Source organism: Bos grunniens, chromosome 2, assembly GCF_055505025.1.
Source record: "Bos grunniens cultivar Pamir isolate PY7600 chromosome 2, Bosgru_T2T1.0, whole genome shotgun sequence".
Taxonomy (NCBI): Eukaryota; Metazoa; Chordata; class Mammalia; order Artiodactyla; family Bovidae; genus Bos; species Bos grunniens.
In genome coordinates this window covers 55,227,005-55,247,113 of record NC_141166.1, presented here as the reverse complement: position 1 = coordinate 55,247,113, position 20,109 = coordinate 55,227,005, and the positions used below count along the sequence as shown (strand labels likewise).

The 20,109-nt window shown below is 40.2% G+C and overlaps 1 long non-coding RNA gene across 2 annotated transcripts; it reads left to right on the top strand.

Moving 5' to 3' along the window:
• Nucleotides 1–258: 258 nt before the first annotated feature.
• LOC147378109 (uncharacterized) lies at nucleotides 259–7,213 on the top strand. 2 transcript variants are annotated; one of them, XR_015151344.1, is made up of 3 exons: nucleotides 259–829; nucleotides 4,657–4,849; nucleotides 6,668–7,213. It is a non-coding gene; the product is annotated as an uncharacterized LOC147378109 (long non-coding RNA). The 2 variants fall into 2 exon arrangements; XR_015151341.1 differs by having other exon boundaries at nucleotides 262–829; nucleotides 4,676–4,849.
• The last annotated feature ends 12,896 nt before the right edge of the window (nucleotides 7,214–20,109 follow it).

Sequence of the window (20,109 nt, the reverse complement as noted above, 5' to 3'; positions counted from 1 at the left end):
CAAAGTGTTGTCTCTGCTGTTTAATACACTGTCTAGCTTTGTCATAGATTTTCTTCCAAGGGGCAAACGTCTTTTAATTTCATGGCTGCAGTAATTGTCCACAGTAATTTTGGAGCCCAGGAAAATAAAGTCTGTGGCTGTATCCATTTTTCTCCCATTTATTTTTGTTAGGTAGGTAGAATAGGGAAAAGGAGTCCAAAATGGCGGTGCTGAAAGACAAGGAAGGTCAAAGGAAGGTCCGAGGACCAGAGTGAAGACTTCAGGCAGAACAACCAGAACAAACAGCACTCCTGGCTAAGCCCAATTTGCATAGGGCAGGCCCAGGTGGAGGAAAAAACATATAAAAGGAGGAGCCAAAGCGCTTTCTCTAGGACTCTCTCTCTCCCGCGTGTGCTGCTCTTTTCTTTCTTTCTCTCTTTCTCTCTCTCTCTCTCTCCTGCTATCTTCTAAATAAAATAGAGCTGTAACACTGATTTGCCTAAGAGCTGTAGCACGGTTGGTCCAAGACCCGAGAGCCGTGACACGCGGAGAGCTTTAATGTCTGTTGCTCCAAATCTTTGTTGTGACGAGATGAAGAACTGAGGAACATACACTCGCGTGACATCTATGGTGCCGTGACTCAGATATAACGTGGCTGAAACAACCTCTGCATGGAAGAGGCCAAGCACAACAGGAGCCCAATTCAGTGAAGCTCCTGCGCTAGAAGTGGAAGGCGAAGAAACCCGGCGCAGGGGAAGGCCCATCGTGCTGGAAACAGGGACAGCAAAAAACAAACTCAGCAGAAAGCTCACACAGCCCAGTCTCAGATTCCAGAAGACCTCCGATTAAGGTAAGAGGTCCTCGCTCCTATGGCTGGAGGGACCTTTACAATCTCTCATTTCTTATTTCCTCGAACCTCCGGCGAACAGGCGGGCGGCAGGGGCACAACTGAGGGACTCTGGAGAGGCTACTCCTCAGCATGTCCCAAAGGCACTATCTGCTGAGCCCCAGTAGCTGTTACCCAAGCCGGTGGGGGTTCTTCTGTCCTTTCTCTTCTCTGTGCCAAGGATCAGACCAATGAAACTGTGAGCACCAGTCAGATATTTAGCAAATTTTCCAGCGGGCTATGAAGGGGATTCCTTGGCAACGTTTTTCCCACTGCTTTTTTCTCCTGTCCTTCAGCTCTCTCCCGGGACTCAAGCCCGGCCAAAACTAACGAAACTCAGGCTCTGATGTCTCATTGCAAAAATTCATTGAGAGACAAAGCCATAAGAGGTAGATTTGTAAGGATCCAGAGAGAAGCCACTCTTCAGGGTGTGAACTATTGCTGAGGGCAAGGGCTGCAGCCATGGAATTAGGCCTGGCTAGGTTTTGTGAGGGGATGGAATTCATATACTAATGAGTGAGAGGATCATCCCAGCCATTGGGGAAGCACCTACACCTCCCTCTTTTGACCTTGTGCCTTGGAGCTGTCCTGCCACCTCTGGGTGGGTCTGTTGGCTTATAAATTGGGGATTAAGGTTTACTTGAATTTGACTTGTCATCTTGGACCCAATTGATTTTAACTGGTTTATATCATACCCTTGCGCTATGTAATTCTTTCAAAAGTTGTGCTCTGCCCCTTCCCTCCTGTTTCATACTCTTTTCCTGAGCCCCTTCCAGACCCACAAGGTTTCTACAATCTTCTGGAGAGACAACCAGAAAATAGTTGGCCTTGGGAGGGAAATACTCTATAATATACAACCCCTAATCCTACCCAGCATTGTTAACACTGGAGATCTTGGGGACACCCAAACTCCAGTCCGAGGGGTCCCAGGAGGTCATCACGCCTTGACCTGCCTAGGGATCGGTTTTCAAAAGTTTGTCACGCCTCAACCTGTTCAGGGATCCTCTAGTCCCAGGGGTCCCAGGAGGTCGTCATGCCTCGACCTGCCCAGGGACCCAATCCTCTGGAGGCCGTCATGCCTCCACCTGCCCGGGTATTCGATCTCTAGGAGGCTGTCACGCCTCAGCCTGCCTGGGGATCTGCACCCTGACCCGGGGACGCCTGGCTCTCAGGTTGCAACAGTTCTGGGTAGGATAAGCTTCAGAAGGACTCACCCCTAAGGAAGTCCACCCATGGGAACATAAAGAAGCCTATTACTTGTGGGACTATGCCCAGTCTCAGCAATTACTCAGGAGCCCAATGAGAACCCCATTGCCTTTCTGGAGAGGCTAAAAGAGGCACTCCAAAAGCTTACCAACCTGGACTTAGACTCTTATGAGGGATGGGTGATTTTAAAGGACAAATTCCTGTCCCAATGTGCATCAGATATCAGAATTAAGTTACAGCAGCTACAACAGCAGGACCCTGCTGCCTCTTTAGATGAGATGGTCCAGATAGCCACCAATACCTTTTATAACAGAGAACAGGAGAAGGAGGCCAAGGCCCAGGAGAAGGAGAGAAAGAAAGAGACAAGGCATGCCCAGATGCTGGCTGCCCTCCAGGGAAGCCCTATGGCAAACCCCGAGTCCTTGATGGACAAGGCATGAGACAGATGCCTGATCTGTAGACAGGCGGGGCATTGGGCCAAAGAGTGTCCAAACCATGACAAGTCTCCTAGAATGTCTTGCCACAAATGCCATCAACTGGGACACTGGGCGGCACTCTGCCCTCGGGACCCAAGAGCCTCAAGGTCAAGCGCCAAGCCTACCCACACGATGGTTCAAGAGGACTGAAGTGACCCGCTCCAGCCAGCCCGCCTGTCACAGATAACCATCACGGGGCTGGAGCCAAGGGTGCAACTGGATGTGGCAGGCAGGTCCGAGAATTTCCTGGTTGACACAGGGGCTACCTACTCTGTCTTGATCTCCTACTCTGGAGCCTTCTCCTCCCAAACCTGTACCATTTTGGGTGCTACAGGAAAAGCAACTACTAAAAGATTCACCCAAGCACTTCTTTGTTGCTGGGATGGACAAATATTTTCCCACCAGTTTCTGGTGGTCCCTGAGTGTCCTACCCCCTTACTGGGAAGAGATATACTCACTAAACTGGGGACCACCCTTGTGATGGGAAGTTTTTCAGCCCCTAGAGCTCTACAGTTCCTGGTTACTACTGAAGAACCCGTTACACCTTCAATAGAGAGGGACCAAAGACTATGGGAAGACAAAATTAACCCTCAGGTGTGGGACCAGGGGATTCCTGGACGAGCCCACCAAGCTGAACCGGTCATCATTGTCCTCTGAGATCCCACTCAGTTTCCTAACCGGAAACAATATCCTCTCAAAAGAAAGGCTTGGGAGGGACTATAGCCTTTAATAAATAAATTCCTTACTTGTGGGCTATTGGTCCCTATCAGTTCACCATGTAACACCCCAATCCTCTCAGTAAAGAAAAAAGACGGAACCTGGCGAATGGTTCAAGATCTCCAGATCATAAATGAAGCTGTAGTCCCCCTCCATCCCACAGTACCCAATCCCTATGTAATCTTGGGAGAAATCCCACCCAGTGCCAAGTGGTTTACAGTCTTGGATCTCAAAGATGCATTTTTTTTCATACCACTGGCTGCTGCTGCTGCTGCTGCTAAGTCGCTTCAGTCGTGTCCGACTCTGTGCCACCCCATAGACAGCAGCCCACCAGGCCCCTCCGTCTATGGGATTTTCCAGGCAAGAGTACTGGAGTGGGTTGCCATTGCCTTCTCCGTACCACTGGCTAAAGAATCCCAATACCTTTTTGCCTTTGAGTGGGAGGCACCAGGAGAAAAACACCAACAGATGACTTGAACAGTATTACCTCAGGGGTTCAGAGATAGCCCCCACCTGTTTGGACAGGCCCTTAGCCGGGATCTCCTAGATCTGGACCTGGGACCTAATGGGAAAATATTACAATACATAGATGACCTACTAATCTGCTCTCCAGATGAGAAAAGTGCCCAACAACATGCAATTCAGGTTCTAAACTTCTTGGCAGAAAGGGGATATAAAGTCTCCCGTGCTAAGGCACAGATGGTCGAGACAAAGGTCACTTACCTGGGAGTTCAGATTACACACGGGTCCAGGAGGCTGTCCTCTGATCGGTTACAAGGAATCCTCCAGTTGCCCTCCCCCATGACTCGAAAACAATTGCAAGCTTTCCTGGGGCTAACTGGTTATTATAGAATCTGGATACCCAATTATGGTCTAATTGCCCAGCCTTTATATGAAAGCTTAAAGGGACAAGATGATTCAATCCCACTGATGTGGGAAACTCCTCAAAAGGAGGCAGAGGCTACACTAAAACAGGCCTTAATTCAGGCACCTGCCTTGAGGTTGCCAGACCCAGAAAAAGCATTCCAACTTTATGTCCATGAAAGAGAGGGAATAGCCTTGGGAGTGTTAACTCAAAGGTTGGGGTCTGAGCCCCAGCCTGTAGCTTACTTATCCAAGAGGCTCGATCCAACTACCCGAGGTTGGCCCCCCTGCCTTCGAAATCTTGCAGCTATTGCAATAATGATAGAAGATGCTTTAAAACTCTCCTTTGGGGGCAAACTAACTATTTTTACCAGCCACCAAGTAAAACAACTCCTAAATGGGAGAGGCCATTTATGGATGTCTGATCAAAGAATCCTCAGATATCAAGTAATGCTGATGGAAAATCTGGGCCTCACTATATCCCCTTGTGAGGTTCTTAACCCAGCCACCCTCCTATCTACCCCTGAGGGCTCTCTCCCGTTTCTAGAAACCTTGGACCACTGGACAAAACCCCGAGAGGGATTGTCAGAAGATCCTCTGACCAATCCTGAGGAAATCTGGTACACTGATGGAAGCAGCTTTGTCTTGGATGGAAAAAGAAGAGCCGGGTATGCAGTAGTCTTCAGTTTTGAGACCATAGAGGCTAAGCCTCTGCCACCAGGTACTTCATCCCAATTAGCTGAGCTCATAGCCCTGACTCAAGCTTTAGAGCTGGGAAAACGAAAAAGAATAGCCATTTACACTGACTCCAAGTATGCCTTTCTGGTGCTACATGCACATGCGGCTGTTTGGAAAGAAAGGGACCACTTGACAACCCGAGGGTCCCCAATCAAATATGGTGTTCAGATTCTTCGACTCTTGGAGGCAGTCCATCTGCCCACTGAGGTTTCAGTCTCCCACTGTAAAGGACACCAAAAAGGGAACACAGAAGTGGCATGAGGGAACCAAGCAGCTGATCAGGCAGCTAGGAGAGCAGCATTACAGAACCATGACCTAATAGGGATTGCCACCTTAGTTCCACAGACTAATTTGCCAGAAACTCCTTCATATACTGAAGGTGAGACTCTTAAAGCTAAGAGCGAGGGCTTTCAAGAAGATCATATGGGGTGGTTCCAAAAGGAGGGACTCCTTTTTCTGCCTGGAAACCTCCAATGGAAGTTGGTTAACTCCTTACATGCCACTACTCATTTAGGAGAAAAGGCCCTCCAAAGATTACTAGAAAGTTCCTTCAGAGGAACAGGCCTCCAAACAACTATAAGACAGATGGTCTCCTCTTGTCCCACTTGCCAATTAAACAACCCTCAAGGAGCTCGAAGACCCCACCTGGCCCAGCCCATCCAACGACGTGGGGCCTACCCAGGAGAGGACTGGCAGATGGACTTCACCCAGATGCCAGTTTCTCAAGGGTATAAATACCTATTAATTATGATAGATACATTCACAGGATGGATTTAAGGCTTTCCCACCCGGACTGAGAAGGCTGAGGAGGTGGTAAAAAAAACTGCTCCATGAAATCATTCCAAGATTTGGTCTGCCCAGGTCATTACAAAGTGACAATGGGACATCATTTACTTCTAAGGTCACCCAAGGAGTCTCGAAAGCATTGGGCATTACTTATTATCTCCATTGTGCCTGGAGGCCTCAATCTTCAGGAAAAGTAGAAAAAGCCAATCGATTCTTAAAATCAGCGATAAAAAAGATAACCCAGGAGACCTCCCTGGGATGGAAGGAGGCTTTACCAATAGCTCTCCTCCACACCCACATTGCCCCTAAGGAAAAGGTTGGTCTTAGTCCTTATGAGATGCTATATAGGAAACCTTTTGTTTATGTCAATGACCTCTTCCTAGATCCAGAGGTTCAGACCCTCCAGTCTTATACCATGGCCATTGGGCAGTTCCAACAGGATATACGCTTGTGGGGTATGAACCAGGACCCAAAAAATTCTAAAGAGTCACCACTATATGCTCCAGGGACTCAAGTCCTAATTAAAGTCTGGAAAGATGGGTCCCCAAAGGCTCAACTCCAGCCCACATGGAAGGGCCCCTACCCTGTAATACTTTCTACCCCCAAAGCAGTCAAGGTACCAGGGCATGACTCCTGGATTCACTACTCACGAGTCAAGCCATGGAAGAAAACAGAAGAGGACACTCAATACACCTGTGAGCCCCTGGGAGATCTCAAATACCTACTCAAAACTACCAATGAGTGCCATTCTAATGAAGACCCCCAAAATCTGGTTTCTGGGGATAAAATTTCTCAGGATAACTCTAAGGAGCCAACACAGCTTGACAGAGACTGTACTCCAAGACAGACAGGAGATAGATCTTCTGAACCCTGAACAAGGAGGGACTTGAGCTATCCTGGTGATGTGAATTTAAAATTGACCAATGTCCCTACTAGTCCTCATTATGCTATATTGATGATGCCTATGATTATTCCATGTACTGTCAATTGTCTACCCTGTTTTGTCTCTGCCCAGGTCAACCAGCTACAACATGCAGTGCCAGTTCAACAAAGATATAAAACTGCAGCTGACCACGGAAAATATCACACTCCCTTGGACACCACTATAAGGACTCTGAGGATTGAGACTAGCAAGAGGGGGAGGCCTAATACCCCTTGCCGCCCCAGTTCAGCAGGAAGTAGCCAGAAAGACCTTGATGCCCCTATTCCCAAAGAATTGGGCCTCCCATCTCTTGAGGGGGGATGTTAGGTAGGTAGAATAGGGAAAAGGAGTCCAAAATGGCGGTGCTAAAAGACAAGGTCAAAGGAAGGTCCGAGGACCAGAGTGAAGACTTCAGGCAGAACAACCAGAACAAACAGTACTCCTGGCTAAGCCCAATTTGCATAGGGCAGGCCCAGGTGGAGGAAAAAACATATAAAAGGAGGAGCCAAAGCGCTTTCTCTAGGACTCTCTCTCTCCCGCGTGTGCGTGCTCTTTTCTTTCTTTCTCTCTTTCTCTCTCTTTCTCTCTCTCACTCTCTCTCTCTCCTGCTATCTTCTAAATAAAATAGAGCTGTAACACTGATTTGCCTAGGAGCTGTAGCACGGTTTGTCCAAGACCCGAGAGCCGTGACGCACCGAGGGCTTTAATGTCCGTTGCTCCAAATCTTTGTTGGGATGAGACAAAGAACCGAGGAACATACACTCACGTGACATTTTCATGAAGGGATGGGACTGGATGCCATTTATAACTTATAGTGAAGAATGTCAGTTTTGTGATCTCTGAAGAAGAAGATTTAGCCTCAGGACCAGCGACCAGGCTTGATCACTCAAGAGCTTTTGTGTAGCAGAGTTTTATTAAAGTACAAAAAAGTGCAGAGAAAGCTTCTGACATAGACATCAGAAGGAGGATGGAAAGTGCCCCTCTTGTTAGTCTTAGCAAGGGAGCTATATACTTTTTCAATTGGCTATTACAGTAAATCAAAAGACTGTCTCAAGGTTGTAAAAGTCTTACCAAACCTTTGCTCACAATATGCATTTTAAGATAATAGGATTAGTCAGAATCCATGTTTCTCCAAAAGGAGAAACATGCCCTCAAGCAGGATACATTGTTGTTATATAATCATTGGTACAGAGTTTAAGTTGTGTTGTTTTATTGTGTAATCATCATCTCTGGGCTTAAAGAAAAATAAGTTTATGTGAATAAGACTAAGGAATGTAGAAAAAAAGTTAGTCCTTTTCTCCTCCTTAAGAGCTTCAGACCCCTCTCTCCTCCTTGAGAGCCCCAGTTCCCTCTCTCCTCCTTGGAGACACCTGATTTCTTATCAACATACCTAGGAATTGACTCTCTCCCCATGATCTTAGTGTTTTGAATGTTGAACTTTAAACCAGCTTTTTCACTCTCCTCTTACATCTTCATCAAAAGGCTCTTTAATTTCACTTTGTTTTCTGCCATAAGGGTGGTGTCACCTTCATATCTGAGGTTATTGATATTTCTTCAACAATCCTGATTTCAGCTTGTGTTTCATATGGCTTGGCATTTTGCATGATATACTTTGCATATAAGTTGTAAAAACAGGGTGACAACATCCACCTAGTTAGGCAAGCAATAGACACTCAGGATCTGCTCCTACAAGTCTCTAAACACTTCCTTTATTAAAAACAAATTAGAAAGACATTAGTATTGATTACAGGAGGAATTCCATGTTCATTTAGGACCTTTTAAAAATGCTACAGTTAAGGAAACTGAGGACAGAAATTAAATGCCTTAGCTGAGCTGTTCAAGACCTACAGTGAAGAAGAAAGCCAAGCCAAGTCTCTTGGCTCGCAGAATAACTCCTTAATACAACATGCTGCCTGTCTCAGTGCCCAGCAGGGGTGATAGGCAAAACTGTATCACACCTGTGATTCATTTCTCTCTGTGTGTGTTGTGCCTCAGCCTTAAAATACTGTATCCTAAGGATTTGTCTTTAAAGATAAAGAACACTGAAGCACTGAAGGAATTCATTCACTCTGAGTTATCTAAGTCTTTAAGAAAAGACAAGAAAATCATAGTAACAGCCCATTGCTTCCAATTTCAGCATCATATTATCACTTGAAATGTGACTGATTGCTATTAACCCAATTATTGCCTATAGATATTTCTCATCTTAGGATGAAATACTAAACCAAAGAATTAAAATTGAGAGGTCTTCATATGTATTTTATGTAAGGAGCAAAGTAGAGACAACTGTTCATAGATTTTCATTGATGATTCATACATGAAATAAATACTCAATAATATGATTAGTGACTCTTGTAACCATTTCCATATATCATGAGCAAAGTATATGTCCTGGGGAGGCTGTTTTCCCACCACATCTTTTGTAATAAACCTGGAGCTAGTTCTGTTAAAGTACTCGGGGAAGAGAATTCAGTGCTTGCAGAGTGGACACTGCAAGAAAACCCAGTGACCATCCTTCTTTATTCTTGAGCAAACAGTAGCTGAGGTTACTGGATGCCAGAGTTCTGAACAGACTTTTTGCCTTCCATGATCTGCTGATCTTCACAATGGGTTCCAGTGTTTTGAATCAAGCCAAGACTGGCCTGTCAGGAAAATATTGGTTGGAATAGTTTTTAATAAAAATAAATATAGTTATGTGGACTCATTTTTATAGCACTTAAGTCATTCTACTGCTGCTCTCATGTCTGAATGTCAGAACACCAAACACCCTCAGAAAATAAATTTTACATTTCCAATGTTGCATAATAAGCCTGGAGCCACTCCAAGCATCATTAATAAAACCTAATGGTAAAACAATAACAAGGAGGAAATGCCAATGAAGCACAAATTTGTTGAGAGTAAATTATTTCTCACCCCAGCAGGCTTGTTACATTTGACATTTTATGAAATCAGCCAAAGTGGAACTAAAAACAGCTTCTGGAGGAGACTTTGACATCAGACTGCTGGGAGTCTGCAAGGACAGCTGACACTACTGAAAAGGCCTGAAACTGTGAATTAGGATAGCAGTCTTGTGATCAGTTTCTGTGATGAACTTCTTATTCTCCATAAATATATTTCATGTTCATGTGGCACAGTCTTAGCCCTATAGCAGGGAAAAAGTGGCAGCAGGCAGGCAGAGGGAAAAAAAGGATCATCAGACATTCCAGAATATAGTCTTCTCATATATCTCTTAGTGCCGTATGTTTGCTTTTACTTTGGTTATGCACAACAATCTGCTTGAGAAAAAAATCTGGAAAAAACAAAGGTGCCTTTGCCAATATTATGTTTTACTTTGACAAGCTCTGAGATTTCTGAGGGGAATCCATTATAACTGAGATCAGGTCAGTCATTTATGTGTATACAAATATAATCTAAAGATACAACGTTCACAGGAAATATTTTTTTTCCTAAGGGTAGGCGTTTGGAAGGCTAAGAATGAAGCATTCTTTAATATTAACTATTCAAATAAGGTATTCTTAGCATTTTTAAATGTCTTTGTTGAAAACATTGGTTATATTGATTGCATTTACACTTTATGTATACACACTGGACAGTGCAACGTTTAATTTATGGATGGACAAACTCAACAGAACAAAATCCAAAACTTTGGCTAGGATTTTATATTTTATGTGTGATTGCACTAAAGGAATACTGCTTTCTTTTTGGCATAAACAAGTTTAGTATATCTCCAAGTCTTGTTTTTAAAATGAGCCAAGCTACAAATTCTTAGCCGTACTTTGGATAACTCACAAATTCAGGTGGATGTTGTTTAATTGTTCTTTTTTTTTTTTTTTTTAGATTGTGTGTGTGTGTGTGTGTATATATTCAAACTTGAAAGTAAAAAATGAAAGTATTAGTTGCTCAGTTGTGTCCAGCTCTTTGCAACCCCATGGACTATAGCCCACCAGGCTCCTCTGACCATGAAATTCTCCAGGCAATAATACTGGAGTGAATTGCCATTCCCTTCTCCAGGGGATCTTCCTGACCTTGGGATCAAGCCTGGGTCTCCTGCACTGCAGGTGGATTCTTTTACTGTCTGAGCCAGTGGTGAAGCACAACCAGAGCACCCAAACAGGGACATGAACCCTGGACCCTCAGATTAAAAGTCTGATGCTCTACTGACTATGTTATCCAAGCATTACAAACTTAAAAAGTGAAAATTTAAATAATTAGTATGTGCTAATCAATTTAGATAAAATCCCTTAAGAATATTAGTTTTCTAAATTTTAGATGGCGAAGGTCATATATTTACCAAATTTATCCACACATATAATTTTATATTATTTCTAAATACAATAACTCATTTTAACAGAATCATTTTGTGAAGTTTTTCAATAGACTGAGCTATATAATTCAGTTATTCCATAACAAAATATAGTTAACAATTCAGCATTACTTTTGAAATGTGATCTTATTTTTTTTTTTATCTAAGGAAAGTTAACTTGAAGAATTAATGTTGGCCCCTTGCATATGTTCTGTACTTCATCCATGATTATAATTACTATTTTATATCTAAAATATGTATATATTTTTTTCAGTTTAACTTATATGATGTGCAATTATTTATGGCAACTATCACAAAGTATGAAGAATTTTAAGCAGCAGGGAAAGGAGTACATCAAGGCTGTATATTGTCACCCTGCTTATTTAACTTATTTGCAGAATACATCATGAGAAACGTTGGGCTGGAAGAAGCGCAAGCTGGAACCAAGATTGCCAGGAGAAATGTCAGCAACCTCAGAAACACAGATGATACCACTCTAATGGCAAAAAGCAAAGAGGAGCTAAAGAGCTTCTTAATGAGGTGAAAGAGGAGAGTGAAAAGCAGGTTTAAAATTTAACATTCAAAAACCTAAGGTCATAGCATCTGGCCCCATCACTTCATAGCAAATAGATGGGGGAAAAGTGGAAACAGTGACAGATTTTGTTTTCATGGGGCCCAAAATCACTGTGGACAGTGACTGCAGCCACAATTACAAGACACTTCCTCCGTGGAAGCAAAGCTATGGCAAATCTTGACAGTATACTGAAAAGCAGAAGCACCCCTTTGCTGACAAATGTCCAATAGACAAAGGTATGGTTTTTCCAGGAGTCGTGTGCAGATGTGAGAGCTGAACCATAAAGAAGGCTGAGTGCCAAAGAATTGATGCTTTCCAATTATGGTACTGGAGAAGACTCTACAGAGTCCCTTGGACACCAAGGAGATCAAACCAGTCAATCCTAATGGAAATCAATCCTGAATATTAAGTGGAAGGACTGATGCTGAAGCTGAAGCTCCAGTACTTTGGCCACCAAATGTGAAGAGCCAACTCTTTGGAAAAGACTCTGATGGTGGGAAAGATTGAGAGCAGGAGAAGAAGGGGGTGATAGAGGATGAGACTGTTGGATGGTATCATTGACTCAATGGACATGAGTTTGAGCAAAGTATGAGAGATAATGAAGGACAGGGTACTGCAGCCCATGGGTTTGCACAAAACTTAGAGAACTGAGCAAAAACTACAAGCAGCAGATATAAAATTTGGCTCACTTATATAGAAATAAAATGTCTGTTTCTTTAGACAGGATGCTGAGTAAGACAGTGTTTTTCACTGTGTTAGTATAGGATAAGTTTTCTAATTCCTAGTCTACTCTTAAAAACCATGTAGCTCTGTATAAGACATATACCCTATTCCATTTTCCTGTGTCTTTTCATCTTTAAAATGCTGCTGTAATATTAGCTTTTTCTTTTTTATTTATTTTTTAAATTTAAATTTATTTTAATTGGAGGCTAACTACTTTACAATATTGTGTTGGTTCTGCCACACATCAACATGAATCTGACATGGGTGTACACGTGCTCCCCATCCTGAACCCCCTTCCCACCTCCCTCCCTGTACCATCCCTCCAGATCATCCCAGTGCACCAGCCCCAAGGATCCTGTATCAAACCTGGACTAGTGATTTGTTTCTCATATGATATTATACATGTTTACATGCCATTCCCCCAAATGATCCCACCCTCTCCCTCTCCCACAGAGTCCAAAAGACTGTTCTATACATCTGTGTCTCTTTTGCTGTCTCGCATACTTTTAAAAAAGAAAAAAAAAAAAAAAAAGCTTTTTCTTTTTTAAAAAGACTAATGGAATCAAAAGTATATGTATGGAAAGTTTAAAAAATATACAGTACTGTTGATATTTAACAGGTTATTGCTTTTTTCACTGAGTAGAATAGAAATGAAAAGAATTGATCTTCATCATGTACCTTTTTTAAGGCTGCCTAACGGAGAAGGCAATGGCAATCCACTCCAGTACTCTTGCCTGGAAAATCCCATGGACCGAGGAGCCTGGTGGGCTGCAGTCCATGGGGTCGCAAAGAGTCGGGCACGACTCAGCAACTTCACTTTCACTTTTCACTTTCATGCATTGGAGAAGGAAATGACAACCCACTCCAGTATTCTTGCCTGGAGAATCCCACAGACAGAGGAGCCTAGTGGGCTGCCATCTATGGGGTCGCACAGAGTTGGACACAACTGAAGCAACTTGGCAGCAAAGTCCCACAAGAATAACTTTCTTCTTTTTTTATGGTGTTAGGAGAATTGAATGACAGATACATCTGCTGACTGTGTAGATCAAAAAGTAATGTAATTGAAATGATTTGAACAAGTTGATAAATTATATCTTAGTTTTTGCTTTATATACTACATGCTTTATTTGGTATCTATAAATCAGAAAGAAGGATTACATCAACAGAGAATGAGGGAAAGCGTGTAAAATTAAACTTTTTCCAATACATGTGCACATATAGACTTATTGGATACCCTGCTTCCCTTCATAAACATCATAGTTAGAAAGAATGCTCCAAAGAATATCATAGTTTGAATCAGAAGAGTAAGCCTAGAGCACAGCCTTCATTGTATAGTAAGATGAAGAGCTTATTTATATTAAATCATGGCAGATTCATTAAGATTTAAAAACCCATGTAAACCTTGCTGTCCTCTTGCATGGAGATTTTCAAGTAGTAATGCAATGATTTATGAGTTTAAGGCCATTACCCTTCATAACTTTGTTAAATTACATGAACATTGTTGGGATATAAGTATACAATAATGAGAAATACATGCAGTCTTCAGCAACTTCACTTTCATTTCAGTCATTAATTTGTTTTTCCCCACAGCTCCTTAAATGCTATCCCTAATGTTCTCCAAACCCTATAATGTTAGCAGAATATAGGTGTCTCCTTTCTTTGCCAGGAAACTGATGGATTCATTTGTAAACTGAATCATTTACAAATTCATTTGTAAACTGGTTACTGATCCATCTACCTGTTAGTAGACCTACTAAAAACACCATAGAACAAAAGGTTTTTTTTAACTTCTTGTTGGGATTTAACTGTTCTTCTACAGTTGTGCTAAGTCACTTCAGTCATGTCCAGCTCTTTGTGATCCCACGGACTGTAGCTCACCAGGCTTCTATGTCCATGGGATTCTCCAGGCAAGTGGAGTGGGTTGCCACTACAGTTGTGTTAAGTCACAGTTGAGTGTATATAATTAATTTGGAAAAATTCTAGTCACTAATTTATTAAAATTAATAGAAAAGTAAAATAAACTTTAGCTTATATCCCTTATATTATATGCCTCACTGTCTTACACTTGTAACAGCTTTATGCTGTTTAAAGCTTTAGTTTGATAATTTTTAGGTGAGAGAGACTATCTCCTTGGTGGAATGTCATCTAGTTCCAATTAAAATATATTAAGTATTATTTGGAAAATTATGCTGGTGTATTCTCTATATATAATGATGCTGATGATATTAAATTAAATTTCTCCTTTAAGTATTTACACACAGGGAAATTTAAAGTAGTGCCTCTGCTGCTGCTGCTGCTGCTGCTAAATCGCTTCAGTCGTATCTGACTCTGTGCAACACCATGGACTGTAGCCTACCAGGCTCCTGCGCCAATGGGATTTTCCTGGCAAGAGTACTGGAGTGGGCTGCTGTTTCCTTCCCCAAGGAGGGCCTCTAGACTGTGATAAAGGTTCAGTGTGTCACTTAGCATGAGTGAGTGGCCAGGACTTATATTAGAGATAATAAGACATTCATCAAAATTTATATCACCTGAGAGAAAAAAATATATGTATATGAAATATACATATGTGTACAAATGGACACATGTGAAGCACATATGTATACACACAGCCTTAAAACTTGCTTTAAACTTATATAAAGCCTAGTGAGAATAACCTGGAAAATAACAGGTATGTCCAGCCACCTCTGCATTCAGAGTCATCCTATAAGGAAAGGCGACTTAGTCATCCTCTTCAGAGAGGTTACATGCGATTGGACAGACATAATCAGGGCCCTACTTAGAAATTTCATTAATACTGATAAATCTCTGGACCATAAGGTACATAAGGTACAGCTAGGGTACAACTGTAGTAACTGTACTATGGATTTTAATTTAAATGTCCACAGCTTTAGGGCAGCCCGTCCTTCCAGAGTTCTTTCTCCATATACCCTTCTTGGAATGTCAGATTAAGCACTACTAAAAACCATGCTCTTCGTCTATTCAGTGGGATTTTCTGGTGAAACAGGACATTTTGACCCTGTTTCACTTTCCTCAAGATAGATTTCATGTGATCCATATAGTGAAAAAGGACTGGCTATTTATCATATGTTCTCTGTACTGGTTGGTTTTAAAAATGGAAATCATTTCAGAGAAAGTGAGCCGAATTCTTTCTGAAACTCCATTCCTAGAATGGCCAAGAGACACTAAACACATAAACTTCACTAATTTGAAATAGGTCTTATGCTTTAGATTCCTTTTTTTTTTTTTTTCAAAATTAGTAGATTAATTCTATGGGAATATAGATTCCAGAAATTTTTCTGAGATTGGAAATGATTCACTTCATTAAAGCAATGTATGATTGTAAACAGAATAAAATGTAAAACATTATTTCTGAGAATGAGTACTAAAAATAGATATGCATTGGCACTTAATAACAAGCTGCTGCTGCTGCTGCTGCTAAGTCACTTCAGTCGTGTCCGACTCTGTGTGACCCCATAGACAGCAGCCCACCAGGCTTCCCCGTCCCTGGGATTCTCCAGGCAAGAACACTGGAGTGGGTTGCCATTTCCTTCTCCAATGCATGAAAGTGAAGTCGCTCAGTTGTGTCCGACTCTAGTGACTCCATGGACTGCAGCCTACCAGGCTCCTCTGTCCATGGGATTTTCTAGGCAAAAGTACTGGAGTGGGGTGCCATTGCTTTCTCCATAATAACAAGCAGGGATTGCAAATCATGTTGCATTTTTTGGTAATCTTGTACTATTATCTTTACTGTATATATGAGGGAACAAAGGCAGTTCCTTCCCTCATATTTTAACATAATATAGATAATAAATAGCAAAGCCAAAAGATGGCCTGTATATTGTATTGCCTAATTCCCACAGAGATCTCTGCTATCAAAGGCTAAATACCAAGATCTATGACATCGGAATGAAATTGTGAGACTTTAGAATTATGTGGCAGAGAGTGAGGGGAACGAATATTTATTTACTCCTACAATGAGCCCCACTTTTTATAGGTACTCATCTTCAACTATGAAGTAATTAATGTTACTTATATCTGCCACATGAAAAATTTGAGATTCAAACAAGTTTTAAAGTGTTAAAATCACGTCGTGCCCATTGACAACAGAGGGCTTCATACTCTTGTACTGACTTCAAGACCTTGTGACTGCTGTTGACACCACTCTGACCTCATGATCCTGTGTTTTATGTAAAACATTATGGTCCATGTGTATAGTGAATTTTAATTTCATACTAAATTTCTTTTAGAATCACAGTGACCATCTGCTTCCTTTGGGCTTTTGATATCAGATTATTACACTGTTTAGTACAGAGGTTTCCCCAGAAACCTGAGTAGATACAAGAGGATGTAGCACATTTCTAAAACTGCACCGTGCCTTTTATGTCACAAGCACATCTCTTCCACAGCTTGCAAGGCTGGATCAAAATACATGTAGTTTAGAATTTAAAGTAAATTGTCAAAGAGATAAAAGCTTCAAACTAAAAGCTTATATCAAGTAAAATGTAGAATAATTGGGGCATCTCCCAGACATCCCTCTTATTTGTGTCCCTCCCCCTGCTTGTCTTCTGTGAAAGTCATATGGTATAGTAAATGTCCTGCCAAAAAGCTTGTCAATATAAAGATGTCTTTTTTGGTAAACATTCTGTCCTGTAGCTTCACTTATAATCAAAAGAAACACAATAAGCTGTCAAATAAAACTTAAAAAGGCTATCTTTTATAATATATTATTTAATAGTAACCTGAGGTATGATGGTGGCAATAAATAATCAAAGAATGAAACAGAGCAGAATTGTCATGGAAATGGTGAGAATTCACTCTATTTGATGAATATGGCTAAAAGATAATAATAAAAAAAAATCTTCAATCCAAAATATCATTGGGTGACTTATCCATCACATGCATAATCACTGAAGGTGGTCTTTAAGCAGGAAGCTTGAGTGAGTGTCTAGACAGCTAACTGATTCATTTTTATGGAAATTTTCTTATTTTAAATGTCATCCTCAACCATCCTAATTTCTGAAATGAATATCTATTTTTTAAAATAACACTGCAGGTTAGATTGGGTATTGATTTAAGCAATATATTGCTTATTATATTATGCAGTTTTTTTATTCTTTCATTCAGTCTTCTTAACCTTCATCTTTGAATAAAAGTGTATTAAAATTCTTTCATTCATCTCTACCATAATGTAATGATTCTTACAAGATTCATTCTCTTTTTATCATTTTTTTTAAAGAAATACCATTTCTTATATCTAATTAATACCATTCTAAAGTCTCACTAAATGGTTCTTTTTTAAAGAAATGACATTTTTTTCTCCATAAAAGAGGTAGCATTTTTAAATTTCACTACCAGGAAATATTGCTGTACTTTGTTAATTTTAACAAGACATTTTTTATTGATTTGTAGAACTGATAAAGGTGAAACATAAAATCACTGATTTTTCTCCTTATAAAAATTCTTTCTGTTAATAATTATAGCTATTCTGTTAAAAAAAATTTTAATGGTCATCCACACCCCCTTCTTCTAGTTAGGTCTTGATTTCAGTATCCACATCTAAACCTGATTCATCTTTACCTTCAAGGGAAGTGAAGTGAAAATCGCTCAGTTGTGTCCAACTCAGTTGTGTCTAGAGTCGACCACGACTGAGTGATTGAACTGAACTGATAAGAGAAGTGACTGTCTAAAGAGAAAATAAATAAAAGTATTGTAGAGTTTATAACATAGAAGAAAAATGAAGCAATAATGCTGTATGAAAAGTAAGATATAAATAACTGTGGTCAGCATGAAATCCATGAAAGTAGGTTCTACACTGTTAGTAGAAATATACAGTCTTACAGTTACTTTGGGAATCAGTTCATCAGTCACTTAAACCATTAAAAACTCACCTACATACATCCCAGAAATCCCATTCCTAGGTATTTATCTAAATTAAATATGAAACCATATGTCCATAAAGACTTTGTATATAAATGTCTATAGCAGCTTTATTTACATTGTCCACCATCTAGAAAAAGTCCAAATGACACTTTTCAAATTGTGATAAACATACACAACAAAATGTTGCTCAGCAAAAAAACATAACAAACAATATGCTCAGTAATATGGTTGTATCTCAAAATAATTATATTGACTAAAATCCTGTGTGAAAGTTGCTCAGTCGTGTCCAACTCTTTGCAATCCCATGGATTATACAGTTCATGGAATTCTCTAGGCCAGAATACTGGAGTGGGTAGCCTTTCCCTTCTCCAGGGGATCTTCCCAACCTAGGGATAGAACCCAGGTCTCCCTGATTGCAAGCAGATTCTTTACCAGCTGAGTCACAAGGGACTCCCTATCTTTACTTTAGTATACTACTCTTACATATAATCTATAATGAATCTCAGAATTTTTCAGATGAGTAAAGTATCATGTATTGAAACATTCCATAGGAAACTAATCTAGAGGATTAGGGTAGGTGATACAATTAATTATGTGATCTAGGAATATAGAAATTGTATCTTAGAAAAAGAAACTACTGTAAATCAGCACAAAAGCAGAGATCTATTAATAAGGGAAAGGTATTGTGAAATTTAAAAATTATAAATGCTAGATTTATAAGTTGCTGATTTTTTATTTTAGTAGATGTATTTAATGTGCATGCTAACCTCAAATTGATAAATGGTTAAGATTATGACTTTATAAATAGCATAATTTAAATAAAAATATTTTGAAATTCCATGTATTATGAATATACTAACTAGGATTTTAGAAAAGATATTGCTGTATTTAAACAAATGAGAGCATACTAGAGAATAACTCTTGTCTCAAACTTGCATCCACAGCTTTATGTCGTCTTCTCTTGATAACTACACTCTCACAGATTAGCTCTTATTTATTGTCTTCATTTTTATTGTTTTCTCTTCTGTATAAAAAATAGAGTTATGTTTTTCATCATTAAAAATAACAAGAATTGCTCAATGTGGACAATTTTGAAAATTTCATAGCAAAGTATGAGAAAGATTATCAATCTAATGATCATTTATTCTACTGTCTGCTGATAACAATTCTAGAAAATATAAGAGATTTTATCACAACAGAAATCTAACTGACTTCTGGATATCTTCCATTTAATATTTGACAAATTCTCCAAATTATAATATTCAGCTCTAAAATTATTATTAGATATGTCAAAATTAGGAAAGTATTATAATAATTGGTGAGGAGATAGTGATTCAAACCAGAGAGGTAGAGAGTAGGTGAAGAGGAAAAATGAGATTCTGGATATACTCCAAAGGTAGAACCTGTAGATATTGACAGTCATTTGAATGTGGAATGGGAGAAAAATGAAGGCAAAAGGATATCTCTAGGATTTTCAGCCTCAGCAACTGAAAGGTATTGTTTCTATTTATTTCCACTTTGGAAGGAGTAGCTTTCAATAAAAAAGGTATTAAGATTTTAATTTTGGACATATTTAGTTTGAGACTGTCTATCAGAGACCAAAGTAAGGATACTGAGAATACAGTTGAAAATACAGGGGATTCACCTGGTTGAAAGGGATGGCTTTGAGAGATTTAAATATATAGTTGAATTTAAAAAGCCATGAAAAATTAAAAGAAATAGTCGATAAATAGAGTAGACAGAAATGAAGGGGGTCGAGGGGAGGAACTGGCAAGTGACAGGCCACTGGCAAAACCCTTTATTTTTATAGATAGTTTTATTGGAATACATACATGCCAATTTGTTTCCCTATTGCTGATAAATGATTTTGCACTACAATTCCTGAGTGGAATAGTTGCAACCAACATTACCTGTCACACATAAGCCATTTACTACCTGGCCCTTTACAGAAGAAGTTAACTTACCCCTGGTATACAGGAAAGTAGTTAGTAGTGACTAAAAGTTGTATCACTTTTCACTACAGTTTTCCACGGAAAGTCCTGGTTTATACCCCAT